This window comes from Triticum aestivum, chromosome 5D, assembly GCF_018294505.1.
Source record: "Triticum aestivum cultivar Chinese Spring chromosome 5D, IWGSC CS RefSeq v2.1, whole genome shotgun sequence".
Classification (NCBI taxonomy): domain Eukaryota; kingdom Viridiplantae; phylum Streptophyta; class Magnoliopsida; order Poales; family Poaceae; genus Triticum; species Triticum aestivum.
The window spans coordinates 315,164,458-315,180,460 of NC_057808.1; the positions used below are offsets into that span (position 1 = coordinate 315,164,458).

The window sequence follows — 16,003 nt, forward strand, 5'->3', positions numbered from 1 at the left end:
TTGAAATTGATCAGTAATAAGACAACATTATAGCAGTTGGAAATCTAGGAAAAGCCTACGTTCTTCTGGCTCGCTGTCTCTGGGAATTACCTCCTCAAGAAATCAATTTTTAAATTTATATATAAAGCATTTGCAGAAGCACATCTGGACCAGTCTCGCCAAAAAAATGGCTCAACTTTGAACTGTATCTAGTACTGCTCTATGTTGGATGAATTTTTAACGCAATTAATTGAAACTATTTGTATGGGCCTCCGTGGACCTGCATGCATACAAACTAGATCGGTAACGCGCCTTGGCGCGAGGGTGCCGGTGCCAATGTTGTGCACAAGCAGGTAATGATCGGTTAGTAGAAAGCATGGTTTAAGTTAGTAGGAAGTGCGGTGCCGCAGCCCTGCCGGGTGAATCGAATCCGGTAACAAAGTCGCGAAGATTCAATACATTCCATTGATGCATTTCATATAATATGTAGCATATAATGCACCAAAAGTTTCAAGATTTAGAATAACACTAAAATAATAAGTTCGTTGGCAACCTTCTGAGAATTACTTAATATACAAAAGACTCTGACATTTACTTACAGAAGACACAAAATTTCACAATTTCTTAAATAATTTGAATCGACAAAACAAAAGTTCCAGAGAAAAGATTGACATAGAATCCCACACAACAATCGTCACGTTGCCGATCTGATCATCATGCCATTGTGCGCGACGCTGCCGCCCATTCGCTCGTCGTTACTCACATTGACAGTGGTGTTTTGCCTGGTTCTTGGACGATGCGCCATCAGGCTCTTGGCCTCATTTTGCTGCTTAGTACACAACTTTGTCATCATGCATCTATCAGTTCACACGACAGAGAGAGAGATAGCAGAGGTTTAGAGTTATTCTGGGACTAACTGGATGTGTTTAGTAGCTATAATCTGGTTGAGGTAGAAGATGCTGAGTGAACGATATACAGTACCACTATTGGGAGATTCGGCATTTTAAACCTTGGCTTCATCCCCGAGCTGCTCCTGCTCAGCTTTCTGCTTGCGCAGGTCGGCTAGAGATGGCAATGTTCCAAATACAACTATAAGAAAATGATAACAGAAGAATTCATTAAATTTATGAGGGTATCAGAGGCAGGAATACATTTTTACATTAAGAACAATCAGAAATGACTTTTTGCCTCTTGTAGAATAAGATTTCACAATAAATGAATTGGAAAATTAATCTTAGTTGCACAGACAAAAACGTGCAGAGGTGGATTTATAGCTTTGCGGTCAACACTAACTACAGTCTGATGCAACTGATCCATTGAAGAATATATAGTAAAAGCTGATAGGAATACACAGGTGCAACTAATCTAATATAAAATCTAACAGGTTAACGAAGCTCACTTCCAATTGACAGAAAAGTTACACATTATGCATGTATTGAATAGAGAGCTTTGGGTCAAAAATACATTTAGATATACCTCGAAGGACAAATGACTTGGCAAAGGCGATGGATACTATAAAGCATACAAAGCATCGTTCTGAGTCGGCAAAATCAATCAACAAAAGGCAGGAATCATGTGGTCTTCGAGAGAAGAGCAGGATCCTTCTCTCTATTATCACGCATGATTCTATTTTGCACCTGATAAAAATAGACTACTTTCTCAGGCTTCATAGACAAATGCTGACAGAAATAGATAATTTGAGAATCACATTTGTGCAAAATTGAAAATGACTAAGAAAAGAATATATGAATATTCTAAATTAGTGTATTGCTAAAGGAAGTTTCCTCACATAAATAAAAAGGTCCAGAGGGACAAAAACACAATCATGTTGCGTGTGTTTATTGATTCACATTATTGCTGCGTAATTAGTTGCCACCAATAAGATGCTAAATTACACAGCCACAACCAACCCATGTTTCGGCCGCCATCAGATCAAGCAACCTCTAACAAAGAATGTACGCAAGCAACACCACGACGGAAATCAGTGTAATGTATTATTAAGTGCATCACTTATTAACACAACTGAGAAGTGATTATAGAGGATAATGCACATTTATATAACCATATAGGAATTGCTAAATAATAATCTACACCAACAAATTGAGAGCTTCTGGTGATTAGATCAAAAGAAGAGGATGACTGTAAAGTATTAGGGCTAGGATATAGTGGCCGAGGGAACTCTTAAATTATTAGGATGAATGTCACAAAGTACCACCATATCCATGAAAAAATCTACCCGAATACAACCAAGTATTATGAACACCAAAGGGAATATGATAACCCAGAAAAGCAAAATTCACACCCAAAGGCAACTGCTGTTTACTGATATTTTTTGATGTTTGGCACATCCATTTCAGTTATATATACCATGTGGATCATTTTCAGGACAATACATTCAAAAAATGAGGAGAAATGGAAGACGCAGAATACTAAAAAAATATAACAAATGACCAAGATACTAACAAGAATCACAATTCATTTTGGAGGTTACTTCATTATCATGAACATGTGGGAAGAAGGGGTAACCTCACCTACGACACGGAGCTAGCATAAAAAATAGGAGCTCTTCCTGCCCATCTATGAGCATGCTACCACTACTGCCACACAATTAACATTCCAGTATTCTTGAGGTATCTATCTATACCCGCAACGACATAGGGTGTTTATGCAACTTCAGTAATATCTAAAAGAAAGACCATTGTGCCAATTACAACAACAAAGGGGGGTGTTTTTAATCAAATAAAGAGTCACTTGTATACTATACCGAAGCCATCAATATGGACAATTTCAGAATTGAGCGAGTGCACCAAAGCCTAGTTATCAATAAAGAGTCACTTATAACTATCTAGATGAATTAGTCCTATTACATAACCATATATCCTCCAAGTAAGAAAAGGCACCCAAAAAAAGAGAGGGATTATCCATAGCAATCAAGGTGCATATTTTGGGGCGGGGGGGGGGGGGGGGGGGGGCGCATATTGGTATGTAACTAAGAAATGGGAAATCTGAATAGACTTGAGGGCTTAGAAACCAAACTCAGACCATTCTTGCAAGGAAGTAATTAACAAATCTGTGTCCAAGCTAAGGACATGAAAAAAAGGATCTGTCTCTTTTTAAGGGTTGTTTTATTAAAGGGGAGTTAGGACTCTTCACAGTTTAATGGATCACTATATGATGACTTAAAACCGCTAAAGTTAGCTTGTACTAAAATAAATCTCTTTGCACCCTCATATATTCTTCATTGTACAAAATCAGAAGTTGCTAGACTAACGAAAGGTGCAAAATAAGGGGAATGGATCTCTGTGTGTGTGTGTGTGTGAGAGAGAGAGAGAGAGAGAGATAGAGGGAGAGAGAGAGAGATGACCTGGGACGCTAAAACAAAGCACAAGTGCGGCGTGAGGACAACTGCTGGGGGTGGTTCCTTAATTGGAGAACAGAAAAATCAAGCTATCATCAACCATTATTTAAGGGCCTCCAAATATTTTGAAGAGAAAAAAAAACTAATACGAAAGTATTTAGTATCTTGCATTTGTAAGAACACTTAAGCAGACCCATCCCACACTATTATGCTTGCGCAACCTGAACATGTTTACTCCAGTAAACAGATAGTGCAGACACCTCTAGGCTTTCAATTTTTCGGTTTTATACTGACTCTCCAATGATTAATGGACCCTAATATGGCATTCACCAGCTCTTGCACCCATTGCTATGTAATATATTTTCTTTCCCATTAATTTGAAAGAGACCAAGTACAAGGTTGTGCACTAAAGTAACAAAGATACGAATAGGCAGAAAATATACCTAAATAGGTCAGAGTTAATAACCAAATAGCATATTTCATTTAATCAGGAGGATTGTCGGGAGAGGAACAGGGCATCAGTCTTCGTCGTCTAGACGTTTCTTTTGTTTGTAATTACACAAAAAATTGGAGTTTCATTTGTTTGTAATTACACAAAAATGGAGTTTCATTTTTCCCCTCCTGATGCTAATAAAGGAACACAACTGAAATCATATAACAATGTTTGCTCAATCTCTAGCAACAGAGCCGACGAATGAGCCTCTAGCAGTTGAAATAAAAGTATCACGATAAAACAATCAGAGCATGTATATATATATATATATATATATATATATATATATATATATATATATATATATATATATATATATATATATATATATATGCAAATAGGTGAAGCCATGCACCATTAGCACCATTAATAGGAGAAGAAGGGATTGATACGTCTCCAACGTATCTATAATTTTTTATTGTTCCATGCTATTATATTACCCTTTTTGGATGTTTATGGGCTTTACTTTACACTTTTATATCATTTTTGGGACTAACCTACTAACCAGTGGCCCAGTTCGAATTGCTGTTTTTTGGCCTATTTCAGTGTTTCGAAGAAAAGGAATATCAAACGGAGTCCAAACGGAATGAAACCTTCGGGAGCGATCTTTTTGGAACAAACATGATCCAAAGGACTTGAAGTGGAAGTCATGAAACAAACGAGGCGGCCACGAGGGTGGAGCGCACCCCCCTACTGGGCGCACCCCCTATCTCGTGGGCCCCTCGAGCATCCACTGACCTACTTCTTCCTCCTATATATACCCATGTACCCCGAAAACATCAGAAGCAACCACGAAAAACTATTTCCATCGCCATAACCTTCTGTATCCACGAGATCCCATCTTGGAGCCTTCGCCGGCGCTCCGCTGGAGGGGGAATCGATCACGGAGGGCTTCTACATCAACACCATAGCCCTTCCGATGAGTTGTGAGTAGTTTACCATAGGCCTTCGGGTCCATGGTTATTAGCTAGATGGCTTCTTCTCTCTCTTTGAATCTCAATACAAAGTTCTCCTCGATCTTCTTGGAGATCTATTCGATGTAATTCTTTTTGCGGTGTGTTTGTCGAGATCCGATGAATTGTGGGTTTATGATCAAGTTTATCTATGAGAAATATTTGAATCTCCTCTGAATTCTTTTATGTGTGATTAAGTTATCTTTGCAAGTCTCTTCGAATTATCAGTTTGGTTTGGCCTACTAGATTGATCTTTCTTGCAATGGGAGAAGTGCTTAGCTTTGTGTTCAATCTTGCGGTGTCCTTTCCTAGTGACAGCAGGGGCAGCAAGGCACGTATTGTATTGTTGCCATCGAGGATAAAAAGATGGGGTTTATATCATATTGCATGAGTTTATCCATCTGCATCATGTCATATTTCTTAATGCGTTACTCTGTTCTTTATGAACTTAATACTCTAGATGCATGTTGGATAGCGGTCGATGTGTGGAGTAATAGTAGTAGATGCAGGCAGGAGTCGGTCTACTTGTCACGGACGTGATGCCTATATACATGATCATGCCTAGATAATCTCATAATTATTCGCTTTTCTATCAATTGCTCGACAGTAATTTGTTCACCCACCGTAATACTTATGATATCTTGAGAGAAGCCACTAGTGAAACCTATGGCCCTTGGGTCTATCTTTTATCATATAAAGCTTTCAATTTACTTTTATTTGCATCTTTTACTTTTCCAATCTATATTATAAAATACCAAAAATATATTTATCGTATCATATTATCTCTATCAGATCTCACTTTCGCAAGTGGCCTTGAAGGGATTGACAACCCCTTTATTGCGTTGGTTGCGAATTCTTGTTTGTTTGTGTAGGTGCGTGGGACTTTTGAGGAGCCTCCTACTGGATTGATACCTTGGTTCTCAAAACTGAGGGAAATACTTACGCTACTGTGCTGCATCACCCTTTCCTCTTCAAGGAAAACCAACGCAAGCTCAAGACGTAGCAGGGATCTCAAAGGGAGAATGGGAGAGAGATCAAACGCTCACCTCTTCAACTAGTCGAGGAGGTTGGGGAGGTGTGGTGATGGGAGGAGCAGTAGATCGAGGGTGGCTGGCAACTTGAGGAGGAGAGCCCAAGGTGGAGGAGCTGGGCGAGAAGGAGCAGCACTTTAGGAGGCAGCAACAACACAACCTAGAGGAGGAGCAACTACAGATCGTGTCTATTCCAAGCAGAGGAGCACCACCGGCCATCAATCAGCAACAAAGAACCTAGCAAAAATTGACAAACCATAACCACATCCATATGAACCTCTTCGGTGACAGCAATTAATGTGCACATCGAACGTGTAATAGCTCGCCGATTCAGCTGCCAGATGATGAACAAATTAGGAACATGCACACAACAGATAGCTAGGAGGGGCAGGCAAGAGCAAGAGGAAGAGCACATGAAGGACGACGACAATGGTGACGTGGACGGCCATCTCGGTGGCCGTCGCTACTCCCTGTTGCTCCTCCCGGTGATGCTGGCACGCGGCCATCTCCTTTTGGCCCTGTGCCGGTGGTCACAGCGGCGACGCGCAGGTCATCGCACAGGTGGCCAAGGACGAGCGTCTTGGCAGCACACGCTCCACAACACGACGTCCGGGTCCTCCCCGATGTGGCCTGAGAGGGCGCTCTCTTGCGTGGTGCGGCGGTCGCTCATGTTGCCTCTGCCGAGGACCATGGAGAGGAGAGGGGGGTGGGAGGGCGGGCTCGCCATTGCACGATGGTGCACGGCGCCTAGGGTGGAAGGGGAGGGGGCGGGGGCGGCGGCGGCGGCTCTCCTCGCGTGAAACAGGAAGCGGAGAGGAAGCTGATTGGGGAGAAACCCTATGGGCGTTGCGCTTTTATCCCTCAAAGCGAAATTCCAGGAATGCCCTCGGTGGGCGATCAAAACTACAGGCGGTGGCATCCTTGTATGGACACTGTTTCGATCTATAGTTTCATGGTTTGATCCGACTTCCCAGATCCCTCCATCTCGTGATCGGATGGTCGAAAACGCATCGGAGGAAAGATCCAACGGCGAGAAAGCTCTAAACTCCAAGGAGGCTGGGTTTCTCCCACTATGTATCTTACATGATACAAAGCATCGTTCTGGGTCGGCAAAATCAATCAACAAAAGGCAGGAATCATGTGGTCTATGAGAGAAGAGCAGCATCCTTCTCTCTATTATCACGCATGATTCTATTTTGCACCTGATAAAAATAGACTACTTTCTGAGGCTTCATAGACGAATGCTAACAGAAATAGATAATTTGAGAATCACATTTGTGCAAAATTGAAAATGACTAAGAAAAGAATATCTGAATATTCTAAATTAGTGTATTGCTAAAGGAAGTTTTCTCACATAAATAAAAAGGTCCAGAGGGACAAAAACACAATCATGTTGTGTGTGTTTATTGATTCACATTATTCCTTCGTAATTAGTTGCCACCAATAAGATGCTAAATTACACACCCACAACCAACCCATGTTTCGGCCGCCATCAGATCAAGCAACCTCTAACAAAGACTGTACGCAAGCAACACCATGACGGGAATCAGTGTAATGTATTATTAAGTGCATCACTTATTAACACAACTGAGAAGTGATTATAGAGGATAATGCACATTTATATAACCATATAGGAATTGCTAAATAATAATCTACACCAACAAATTGAGAGCTTCTGGTGATTAGATCAAAAGAAGAGGATGACTGTAAAGTATTAGGGCTAGGATATAGTGGCCGAGGGAACTCTTAAATTATTAGGATGAATGTCACAAAGTACCACCATATCCATGAAAAAATCTACCCGAATACAACCAAGTATTATGAACACCAAAGGGAATATGATAACCCAGAAAAGAAAAATTCACACCCAAAGGCAACTGTTGTTTACTGATATTTCTTGATGTTTGGCACATCCATTTCAGTTATATATACCATGTGGATCATTTTGAGGACAATACATTCAAAAAATGAGGAGAAATGGAAGACACAGAATACTAAAAAAATTTAACAAATGACCAATGTTTAGATACTAACAAGAATCACAATTCATTTTGGAGGTTACTTGATTATCATGAACATGTGGGAAGAAGGGTTAACCTCACCTACGACATGGAGCTAGCATAAAAAATAGGAGCTCTTCCTGCCCATCTATGAGCATGCCACCACTACTGCCACACAATTAACATTCCAGTATTCTTGAGGTATCTATCTATACCCGCAACAACATAGGGTGTTTATGCAACTTCAGTAATATCTAAAAGAAAGACCATTGTGCCAATTACAACAACAAAGGGGGGTGTTTTTAATCAAATAAAGAGTCACTTGTATACTATACCGAAGACATCGATATGAACAATTTCAGAATTGAGCAAGTGCACCAAAGCCTAGTTATCAATAAAGTGTCACTTATAACTATCTAGTTGAATTAGTCCTGTTACATAACCATATATCCTCCAAGTAGGAAAAGGCACCAACAAAAAGAGAGGGATTATCCATAGCAATCAAGGTGCATATTTTGGGGGGGGGGGTGCATATTGGTATGTAACTAAGAAATGGGAAATCTGAATAGACTTGAGGGCTTAGAAACAAAACTCAGACCATTCTTGCAAGGAAGTAATTAACAAATCTGTGTCCAAGCTAAGGACATGAAAAAAGAACAAAACAAAGGATTTGTCTCTTTTTAAGGGTTGTTTTATTAAAGGGGAGTTAGGACTCTTCACATATTAATGGATCACTATATGATGACTTAAACCCGCTAAAGTTAGCTTGTACTAAAATAAATCTCTTTGCACCCTCATATATTCTTCATTGTACAAAATCAGAAGTTGCTAGACTAACGAAAGGTGCAGAATAAGGGGAATGGATCTGTGTGTGAGAGAGAGAGAGAGAGAGATGACCTGGGACGCTAAAACAAAGCACAAGTACGTCGTGAGGACGACTGCTGGGGGTGGTTCCTTAATTGGAGAACAGAAAAATCAAGCTATCATCAACCATTATTTAAGGGCCTCCAAATAATTTGAAGAGAAAAAAATACTAATACGGAAGTATTTAGTATCTTGCATTTGTAAGAACACTTAAGCAGACCCATCCCACACTATTATGCTTGCGCAACCTGAACATGTTTACTCCAGTAAACAGATAGTACAGTCACCTCTAGGCTTTCATTTTTTCAGTTTTATACTGACTCTCCAATGATTAATGGACCCTAATATGGCATTCACCAGCTCTTGCACCCATTGCGATGTAATATATTTTCTTTCCTATTAATTTGAAAGAGACCAAGTACAAGGTTGTGCACTAAAGTAACAAAGGTAAGAATAGGCAGAAAATATACCGAAACATGTCAGAGTATATAACCAAATAGCATATTTCATTTAATCAGGAGGATTGTCGAGAGAGGAACAGGGCATCAGTCTTCGTCGTCTAGATGTTTCTTTTGTTTGTAATTACACAAAAAATGGAGTTTCATTTGTCTGTAATTACTCAAAAATGGAGTTTCAATTTGCCCCACCTGATGCTAATAAAGGAACACAACTGAAATCATATAACAATGTTTGCTCAATCTAGCAACAGAGCCAACGAATGAGCCTCTAGCAGTTGAACTAAAAGTATCACGATAAAACAATGAGAGCATCACCATTAGCATCATTAATAGGAGAAGAAGGGATCTCAAAGGGAGAATGGGAGAGAGATCAAATGCTCACCTCTTCAACTAGTCGAGGAGGTTGGGGAGGTGTGGTGATAGGAGGAGCAGTAGATCGAGGGTGGCTGGCAACTTGAGGAGGAGAGCACAAGGCGGAGGAGCTGGGCGAGAAGGAGCAGCACTTTAAGAGGCAGCAACAACACAACATAGAGGAGGAGCAACTACAGATCGTGTCTATTCCAAGCAGAGGAGCACCACCGGCCATCAATCAGCAACAAAGAACCTAGCAAAAATTAACAAACCATAACCACATCCCTACGAACCTCTTCGGTGACAGCAATTAATGTGCACATCGAACGTGTCATAGCTCGCCGATTCAGCTGCCAGATGATGAACAAATCAGGAACATGTACACAGCAGATAGCTAGGAGGGGCAGGCGAGAGCAAGAGGAAGAGCACATGAAGGACGACGACAATGGCGACGTGGACGGCCATCTCGGTGGCCGTCGCTACTCCCTGTTGCTCCTCCTGGTGATGCTGGCGTGCGGCCGTCTCCTTTTGGCCCTGCGCCGATGGTGACAGCGGCGACACGCAGGTCGTCGCACAGGTGGCCAAGGACGACCGTCTTGGCAGCACACGATCCACAACACGACGTCCGGGTCCTCCCCGATGTGGCCTGAGAGGACGCTCTCTTGCGTGGTGCGGCGGTCGCTTGTGCTGCCTCTGCCGAGGACCATGGAGAGGAGAGGGGGATAGGAGGGCGGGCTCGCCGTTGCACGATGGTGCACGGCGCCTAGGGTGGAAGGGGAGGGGCGGCGGAGAGGAAGCCGATTGGGGAGAAACCCTATGGGCGTTGAGCTTTTATCCCTCATAGCAAAATTCCAGGAATGCCCTCGGTGGGCGATCAAAACTACAGGCGCTGGCATCCCGGTAGGGACACTGTTTCGTACTATGGTTTCATGGTTTGATCCGACGTCCGAGATCCCTCCATCTTGTGATCGGATGGTCGAAAACGCACCGGAGGAAAGATCCAACGGTGAGAAAGCTCTAAACTCCAAGGAGGCTGGGTTTCTCCCACTATGTATCTTACGTGATACAAGCAGATATGTGAGACAAAATATTACCTTTCTTTAAAATCAAAAAGTAATATTACTTTTATTTAGCAAAGTGCTACTTTATGATGTGTGGCTCCCATGTGTATTTTTACAAATTTATGAAAAAGAGAATATATTCATAATTGGACTCTAATCCTAGATTTCGTCATGCTGAGTACAATGGTGCAAGTAGATTGGGAATTTCACGCCTTATTCTATGAGAATAACTCCCACAAAGAGAGGTAGTAGAATCTGCAATTGGTGTACTCATCCAGTTATGTCCATTATTACGATGTTGGGAATTCGACCTTATGATCAATCACATCAAATCACAAGAATAAACATGCAAAACAACTTTTAGCCAAAGACACATGTCGTACCTTGGCTTTTTCTCTATTTTCCATGATACAACTTTTTCTGTCGTGAGCCGACTGCCCTTAGACTACCCATAGTGGGAGTAAATTCGGCAGTAACACAAGGTCCAACTCATCAAATTTGTTTATGTGGCAATAAATTAATGAGGAGAGAGATGAATTGAGTAAATAGCTAGTTACTCATACTATAAGAGCATGGTTAATAGTATAGCCAACGGATGGCTATAAGCCATTGCGATGTCATCTATAGTCCATCTTATAGCCAATATGTACAATAGTTGATTAGAAGAGTGTACTATTTTTTTATTATAGGCCCACTTTTCACTCTCAAAAAGTGCCTAGAAACACGTGCTAGAGCTGGCTCTTCATCAAGAGTCCGCTTACCTTCTCTCTCCTCTTCTCTTTCCTCCAACTAAGCAAAAATATAGTAGTTTATTTCTTATAGTCAGCTGACTCGGCTCTATTATACTTGCTCTAAGGGCATCTTCAATGGTTGTAAGATGGTTGTTGGTAGACTTTGCCACATAGGATTTATGATGATGTGGCATACAATAAATGGGGAAGAGAGGAAGGTTTTATGTATATGAACCAACATCCCTTGCACAAGCTCCAATGTAGGATTAGAGAGCACCTTATTTATTATCTCACATCCTATTGGGAAAACTAGATACAACTCATTGGAGTTGTTGTATGTTAAGGTATTGGTTGATGACATGACATATTTTACCAATAAGCTAACATACAAACTATTGGAGATGCCCTAAGTAACATCACACATACCAAGATAAAATGAATCTACAAGCTAATAAATGAAATGTTGCATGACAACACACATATGTTACTCCCCACTATGAAGGTAATAACATAAAATAGACTAGTGACATATGCATGTTACTAGTCGAATTTACTCCCCATTGTGAGCAGACTTATATATATACGAACAGCCACCCCAAACTACCTAGATCTAGTCGTACTCCGTATGAAAACCGAGCCAAACCTGCATGCTAGCTAGACTAAGTGACCAATACGAACACAAAATTGCTACGTCTAACCATATTAGACTAGTTATAGTGAAGAGTAACTTACACTAGTAACAGACACGCTACCGTAGGCTATGTTATATGTGGAGTCATGCCAAACTTCATTTATTAGGTTATATATCCGTATTGTCTTGGGATATGTGATGTTACAGTAACTAAGTTACTCAATTTACATCTCTCTCATTAACGCTTATAGCCTGCTTACGCAAGCTTATTGTAGTTGCTCTCAGTAGTGAATGCATGCTTGTGAAAAACAAAGAAACGACATAGTAGACAGATCCCACATGTCGGTAACCCGCCCGCCCCAACCCCCGAGGGGGCCCCGCGCCACCCCCAACGCCCAGACCCAGGACCCGACCTGTCACCGGCCCTCGTTATCCGCGCGCTACACCAGCACGGTCGCACGCGTTCCACCACCACCGACCGGACCCAGACCCTGAAGAGGTCGACGATGACGAAGGACGGCAGGAGCACGGGCGGCTCGTGCCACCCCACGGACCCACCCACCAAGCCCCATCCAGCCCCGTTCCTAGATGGGGGCTGTTCCGCAAACTCCCCCGCCCTCAGATGCGGTCAGTGATGCGGTATGCCAAGGAGCGGCTTCCCATTGCGCCCCAGTCGCGGGGGCAGTACAGTAAAAGCGGGGGGCCCTTTATCGTCAGCCGTTTCTTTGTTTCGTTGATCTACTGGTGTCGGTATGTGTTTCTCTTTCTTTCTCTCATTTTTTATTCTTTCGGGCTTGGTTGTGTTGCCGCCCCAAGGAACATGATTTATCGAATGGTTGCTTTATAATATAAAGCGAGGGGACCCTTTATCGTCAAATGGCCCCCTTGTTCGAAACCACTCTCAAAACTACCCTCCAAATCTCTAAGAGCATCTACAGTCGGACTTGCCAAATCTGGCACCCTATACACCTGCAAGCGCGTTCGTGGACAGTGACCGGGCAGTCCCAACGCATCCACAACCGCGTATATCATATCTACCCCTATATACGTACAAGATCATGCATAGATCACCAAATGGCCAAAATCAACAGCGTATACTCACTACAAATGGGCATAATTCGCATAAACATCACCAAAAGATGACCGCATAATTCACATAGTTCAACCGTCCAACAAATTCTAACTAGATAATAGGAACTAGATTATATAAGTGAAGAGACGCGGTGAGCTTCACCACTTCCTTGCCGACCCTTTGCCCTTTCGGTCATCGAGCTGCTGTAGGCATCCGCCGCAGGAGGTGGGCCATCGTTGGAGCCATCGTTGTCATCTCCGTCGCCGGGGGAGGAAGAGGAGATGACGATGTAGCCCTTTGCTACCTCTTGAGCACTACGTTGGTTTTCCCTTGAAGAGGAAAGGGTGATGCAGTAAAGTAGCGTAAGTATTTCTCTCAGTTTTTGAGAACCAAGGTATCAACCAGTAGGAGACCACGCTCAAGTCCCACGCACCTACACAAACAAATAAGAACCTTGCAACTAACGCGATAAAGGGGTTGTCAATCCCTTCACGACCACTTGCAAAAGTGAGATATGATAGAGATGATAAGATAATATTTTTTTGGTATTTTTATGATAAAGAGTAAAAGTAAAGAATGCAAAGTAAATAGATCGGAAACTTATATGATGGAAAATAGACCCGGGGCCATAGGTTTCACTAGTGGCTTCTCTCAAGATAGCATAAGTATTACGGTGGGTGAACAAATTAATGTCGAGCAATTAATAGAATTGAGCATAGTTATGAGAATATCTAGGTATGATCATGTATATAGGCATCACGTCCGTGACAAGTAGACCAACTCCTGCCCGCATCTACTACTATTACTCCACACATCGACCGCTATCCAGCATGCATCTAGAGTATTAAGTTCGTAAGAACAGAGTAACGCTTTAAGCAAGATGACAAGATGTAGAGGGATAAACTCATGCAATATGATATAGACCCCATCTTTTTATCCTCGATGGCAACGATACAATACGTGTCGTTTCCCCTACTGTCACTGGGATCGAGCACTGCAAGATTGAACCCAAAGCTAAGCACTTCTCCCATTGCAAGAAAGATCAATCTAGTAGGCCAAACCAAACTGATAATTCAAAGAGACTTGCAAAGATAACCAATCATACATAAAAGAATTCAGAGGAGATTCAAATATTGTTCATGGATAATCTTGATCATAAACCTACAATTCATCGGATCTCGACAAACATACCGCAAAAGAAGATTACACCGAATAGATCTCCAAGAGAATCGAGGAGAACTTTGTATTGAGATCCAAAGAGAGAGAACAAGCCATCTAGCTAATAACTATGGACCCGAAGGTCTGAGGTAAACTACTCACACATCATCGGTGAGGCTATGGTGTTGATGTAGAAGCCCTCCATGATCGATGCCCCCTCCGGCGGAGCGCTGGAAAAGGCCCCAAGATGGGATCTCATGGGTACAGAAGGTTGCGGCAGTGGAAATAGGGTTTTGGCTCCCCCTGATGTTTTCGGGGTACGTAGGTATATATAGGAGGAAGAAGTAGGTCAGTGGAGCTACGAGGGGCCCACGAGGGTGGAGGGCGCGCCTGGGGGGTAGGTGCACCCCCCTGCCTCGTGGCCTCCTCGTTGATTGCTTGACGTCCACTCCAAGTCCTCTGGATCACGTTTGTTCCAAAAATCACGCTCCCGAAGGTTTCATTCCGTTTGGACTCCGTTTGATATTCCTTTCCTTCGAAACACTGAAATAGGCAAAAAAACAGCAATTTGGGCTGGGCCTCCGGTTAATAGGTTAGTCCCAAAAATAATATAAAAGTTTATAATAAAGCCCATTAAACATCCAAAACAGAATATGTAATAGCATGGAACAATCAAATATTATATATACGTTGGAGACGTATCACCCTTCAACTTGCTTGCTTGCTCACGAAGACCTAGGGCATTTTGAGGAAGCCCATCATTGGAATATACAAGCCAAGTTCTATAATGAAAAATTCCCACTAGTATATGAAAGTGACAACATATGAGACTCTCTATCATTAAGATCACGGTGTTACTTTGAAGCACAAGTGTGGAAAAAGGATAGTAACATTGTCCCTTCTCTCTTTTTCTCTCATTTTCATTTTTTTCGTTCCCTTTTTTATTTGGGCCTTTTCCCTTTTTTTCTTTGGCCTTTTTTTAGTCCGAAATCTCATGTCGACTTGTGGGGGAATCATAGTCTCCATCATCCTTTCCTCACATGGGACAATGCTCTAATAATGATGATCATCACACTTTTATTACTTACAACTCAAGAATTACAACTCAATACTTATAACAAAATATGAGACTATGTGAATGCCTCCGGCGGTGTACCGGGATATGCAATGAATCAAAAGTGACATGTATGAAAGAATTATGAATGGTGGCTTTGCCACAAATACAATGTCAACTACATGATCATGCAAAGCAATATGACAATGATGGAGCGTGTCATAATGAACGGAACGGTGGTAAGTTGCATGGCAATATATCTCGGAATGGCTATGGAAATGCCATGATAGGTAGGTATGGTGGCTGTTTTGAGGAAGATATAAGGAGGTTTATGTGTGATAGAGCGTATCATATCACGGGCTTTGGATGCACCGGCGAAGTTTGCACCAACTCTCAAGGTGAGAAAGGGCAATGCACAATGCCGTAGAGCTAGCAAATTGCGGAAAGGTAAGCATGCGTATAATCCATGGACTCACATTAGTCATAAAGAACTCATATACTTGTTGCAAAAGTTTATTAGCCCTCGAAGCAAAGTACTACTACGCATGCCCCTAGGGGAAGGGTTGGTAGGAGTTAACCATCGCGCGATCCCGACCTCCACACATAAGGAAAGCAATAAAAGAACACCTTATGTGTCAAAATTGTCACACAACTTTTACCATACGTGCATGCTACGGGACTTGCCAACCTTAACACAAGTATTTCTCAATTTCACAATTACTCAACTAGCACACTCTAATATTACCACCTTTATATCTCAAAACACTTATCAAGTATCAAACTTCTCATGATATTCAATGAATTCAATA

The 16,003-nt window shown here is 41.9% G+C and overlaps 1 long non-coding RNA gene across 4 annotated transcripts; it reads right to left on the reverse strand.

Moving 5' to 3' along the window:
- Nucleotides 1-424: 424 nt before the first annotated feature.
- Nucleotides 425-10,432, reverse strand: LOC123121429 (uncharacterized). Of its 4 annotated transcripts, none has more exons than XR_006459715.1 (7): nucleotides 9,917-10,432; nucleotides 9,781-9,837; nucleotides 9,519-9,618; nucleotides 5,830-7,016; nucleotides 1,456-1,616; nucleotides 961-1,068; nucleotides 425-836 (listed from the first exon to the last, which is right to left on the reverse strand). It is a non-coding gene; the product is annotated as an uncharacterized lncRNA (long non-coding RNA). The 4 variants fall into 4 exon arrangements; XR_006459717.1 differs by having other exon boundaries at nucleotides 9,519-9,691; XR_006459714.1 differs by having other exon boundaries at nucleotides 9,781-10,432.
- Nucleotides 10,433-16,003: the final 5,571 nt, after the last annotated feature.